The sequence below is a fragment of the Myotis davidii genome, unplaced genomic scaffold (assembly GCF_000327345.1).
Source record: "Myotis davidii unplaced genomic scaffold, ASM32734v1 scaffold651, whole genome shotgun sequence".
Taxonomy (NCBI): Eukaryota; Metazoa; Chordata; class Mammalia; order Chiroptera; family Vespertilionidae; genus Myotis; species Myotis davidii.
Genome location: NW_006283994.1, coordinates 162200 through 166439, shown reverse-complemented (window position 1 = coordinate 166439; position 4240 = coordinate 162200). Strand labels below are relative to the sequence as shown.

General features: G+C 59.3%; 1 long non-coding RNA gene across 1 annotated transcript in view; it reads right to left on the bottom strand.

Moving 5' to 3' along the window:
* The window catches only part of LOC107184095, a 10268-nt gene that overhangs the window by 3704 nt on the left and 2324 nt on the right, over positions 1-4240 (bottom strand). The gene's annotated exons all lie outside the window — the stretch shown is intronic.

Below are 4240 nucleotides of genomic sequence, written 5' to 3'. Positions count from 1 at the left end.
GCCCTGTGATCCTGGCCTCCCTCCCTCCTGACTACCATTAAAGCGCAATTAGCAATTTCCACGGTAAGACTCCTGCCCTCCGGGCCCTCCGCCTCTTTGATACATTGCCCGCGTCTCCTCCCCTCTCCTCCAAAGACCAGAGCGGGTGCCCCCCTGCGGTTCCCGTAGGACGCCCCATCCAGCTCCGGGCTCCAGCTGCAGATGAGGGGCTCCCTGGGGCCGGAAGCTGACTCATCAATCAGACTCACTCGGCTCTGAGTCAGACCCGGGGACGCGTCACGGAGGGCTCGCACGCAGCCCTTTTTCCTCATGAAATACTACGTGATTGCCCAACACACACAAGAGGAAAAAGGAGACATTTCATCAGCCAGAAAGGAAACGCGTCTTAAACGAGCAAGTTTGGTCACTGATGCGTCCCAGAGGCAACGAGTGAGCCAACACGCCCACAGTCGTCCCGGTACCCACGGGGCACCGGGCCAGGACCCTGTGGTACCGAAATCCGCAGGTGCCCAAGTCCCTCAGATAAAACGGCACAGCCCAGCCAGCGGGCTCAGTGGTTGAGCATCGACCTGTGAACCCAGGAGGTCACGGTTGGTTCGATTCCCAGTCAGGGCACGTGCCCGGGATGTGGGCTCAGTCCCCAGTGGGGGGCGTGCAGGAGGCAGCTGAGCAATGCTTCTCTGTCATCACTAATGTTTCTATCTCCCTCTCCTTCTCCCTTCCTCCCTGAAATCAGTAAAAATAGGTTAAAAAATAAAATACAAATGGCTTTTAAATAGCACAGAACCATGCACACAGTTGGCCCTCAGCATCCACGGATTCCAAACCACGGACTGAAAACACTGTTTTCCACCCGCAGTTGCTTGAATCCGAGGATGCGAAACCTGGGGATATGAAGGTCCCGCCGTATATTTCCTGAAAAACAGTCCACGTATAAGTGGACCCACAAGTTCAAGTTGGTGTCGTTCGGGTGCCCCACAGGCTGCATCCCCGACCATGTGCAAGCACACGGGACCACCCCTCCCTCGCTGGCCCTGCCCACGGCGTGTCCCACCCAGGCAGCCCTGGGCTCGCCAGGCCTTTCTCCTGCACAGCCCACGTGGCCTGTGCGCCCACGGGGCTGGGGGTGCAAGCGTCCTGCTCCTCGGAGACACGTGTGACCAGTTTATGCAAACATGCAGGTCCAGGCAAGTCTGTGCGCCCGGACTGCAGGCTGCAGCCGGGTCTCCAGGTGTTACACGTTGGCAACGCACACACAGGTGTGAACGTTCAAGAGGCTTTCTGTTCGTTTCCAAACTAAAACAGAATCCGCGGGTGCTGAGGGCCAGCTGTGTGCACGGTTCTGTGCCATGTAAAAGCCTTTTGTAATTGTTTTTTTAACATATTTTTACTGATTTCAGAGAGGAAGGGAGAGGGAGAGGGAGATAGAAACATCAGTGATGAGAATCATTGCTCAGCTGCCTCCAGCATGCCCCCCACTGGGAACTGAGCCCACATCCCAGGCATGTGCCCTGACTGGGAATCGAACCAACCGTGACCTCCTGGGTTCACAGGTCGGACAATAAAAAATAGGGGTGTGTGTGTGTGTGTGTGTGTGTGTGTGTTTCAGAAAGAGAAAGGAGAGGGATAGAAGGGTCAATGAGAGAGAAACACTGACCAGCTGCCTCCTGCACACCCCCTACTGAGGATGTGCCCTGACCGGGAATCGAACTGTGGCCTCCTGGTTCATAGGTCGATGCTCCACCACTGAGCCACGCTGGCCGGGCTAAAAAGAATCTTAACGTCAAATTCACAGCAGAGGTCTGTGGTGGCCCCGGGAGCCGCCTGCAGGGGAGGACGTGTGAGGGACTGCACGCCTGGGGAGCCAGCCCCCGCCCGCCTGGGAGTCCCCGAGGGAAACGCGCTCTCAGTCCCCCTGCTGCTCAGGCACCAGGCTTGTCCTGCGTTGCCAACAGCGTTTTCCTCCCCTGGGCAGTTAGGGCCTTCACGCACATCCCCCGATTCTGCCGCCCATGGGGCACAGTGGGGGGCGGGGGGAGGTGCTGCAGCTCGGCCCGCAGATGGGGCCACACAGGCCACTGCATCACCCCTACCGCCAACCACCCGGCCTCAGTCACAGGGGCCAGAGACGTTTGCGCTTCAAAAGACAAACAGCCCTGGGTGGTGTGGCCCAGTGGATAGAGCATGGGCTTGCGGACTGAAGGGTCCCAGGTTCAATTCCCGGTCGGGGCACATACCCGGGTTGTGGGCTCAGTCCCAGTGGGGGGCGTGCAGGAGGCAGCCAATCGATGATTCTCTCTCATCATTGATGCTTCTCTCTCTCCCTTTCCCTTCCTCTCTGAAATCAATAAAAAAAATATTTTTTAAAAAACAAACAAACTCTTCTCTGTGTGTGGAAGGGGCTTCAGGGGGACTTTTTCCCGGGAAGCGGGGCGCCGGGGTGGGAGCACGGGCACTGGGTGCCTTCGGAGCTCTGAGCCATGTGAGAGTCCTACAGCCAAGAAATAAATCCACTCATATTTTAGTGACCCTCCCCCCCGCCCCCCGTGGCAACACGAAGACGGGACTGGGAGACACAGGGAGGTGGGTGAGGCGCCCCGAAAGGAAAGGGACTCAGCCATTCAGACAAGTGGGGCGCAGACACAGACAGACGCGGAAGCCCGGGGGGCAGAGCCTCCCATGCCCTGAGCCCACTGCCCCCTGCTGCTTCCTCTGGCCTGGAGATGGAAAGGCCGAGGGGCCCACCCAGAGCCCGCCCCCCTGTGACAGGGCCAATCAAAGTGCCAGCTCCTGGTCTCAATGCCGTGACTCACTTCAAAGACATTCTTCAAAGAGACTGCATCTGCCACAGAGAGGGGGCCGCGCCGCCCGCTGCGGAGTCCTGACGGTGTGCGGTGTGCGTGCACCATCTCTCCCTGCACGCTGGCCCCGCGTCTCTGCTGAGCTCAGTGCCCAGGCCCAGCCCCGAGCGGCTAAACCACCTCCATTCCCCCACACACGAACATGCAGCCAGGACGCTGTTGCTTTGGAGGGGGTCTGTCTGGTTGGAGCAGCCCCAGCGCGCAGAGAGCAGCCTCACCTCCACCCGGGTCCCGTCTCCCCGGGAGACACGGACAGGGGGCCGGGCCCTGGAAGCTCAGGAGAAATGTCAAAGCCAACGAAAGGCCGTGGCTGGTGTGGCTCAGTGGATAGAGCGTCGGCCTGCAGACTGAAAGGTCCCGGGTTTGATTCTGGTCAAGGGCACATGCCTGGGGTGCAGGCTCGATCCCCTGTGCGGGGCGTGCAGGAGGCAGCCAATCAATGATCTTTTCTCATCATCGATGTTTCTCACTCTCCCTCTCCCTTCCTCTCTGAAATCAATAAAAAATACTAAGGTTTTAAAAAAATTTTTTTAAAGCCATGAAAGGAGCCATGTCTTTACTCTGCAGGTACCTACAGCTTGGGCGCCATCAGATCAGAACCCTGAGGTGAGGCCGCAGGGAGGGCAGTGCCCACCCGCAGGCGGGGACAGGGCGAGCGAGCGCCCGCAGGACAGGCGCCGGCGGCTGAAGCGGGGCTCCGTGTGCGTCTCGTCCTGGGTGGACTGTGGGACCTTGAGCGAGGCCCCGCAATCCCAGATGCCACGTCCCTGAAATGGCTTCGACCGCCTCTCGCGCATTGGGCTCTGTGCAGCCTGAATGAGGTTGTGGGTGCAGCACGCAGCCCTCAAGGCCCCCGGTGTCACGCCCAGTATGACATCACAGCCGCCTTGCGCAGAGCACCTGCCTGTGGACAGGGTACCAGGCCGGGGTCCCAGTCGACCAGCGTCAGTTCGGTAGCACCATTGCCAAAACAGGCATAACAACGCCAACTAATGTCGTTATAAGTATGAATATGCATGGAGCACATCCAGCCCACCGTGCTCGTTACGCGCACAGTGTGGCCCTAGAGCCCGACTCAGTAGCCATCGCTTATAATTCATTACGCTCTGGCGCTGGCGGTAGCGGTGGGCAAGGCCTGGGAAGCCTCACGCTCCCTCCGAAATCACACAGCCACGCCTCAGTCTCCTCATCTGTGAAATGGGAAGCAACGTGCCGCCCGGCGAGGGCTCCTGGGAGGCCCCGAGGAGCCGTGTGTGTAGAGCCCTGTGTGGGGGGAGCGCCGTGGGTGCACAGCAGACACTCCCTGTACCTGTTGTTCCCCCTTTCGCCCTCCACACCCCCCACCCTCTCCACCCTCTTTGGTTCTAGTCACCAATTCC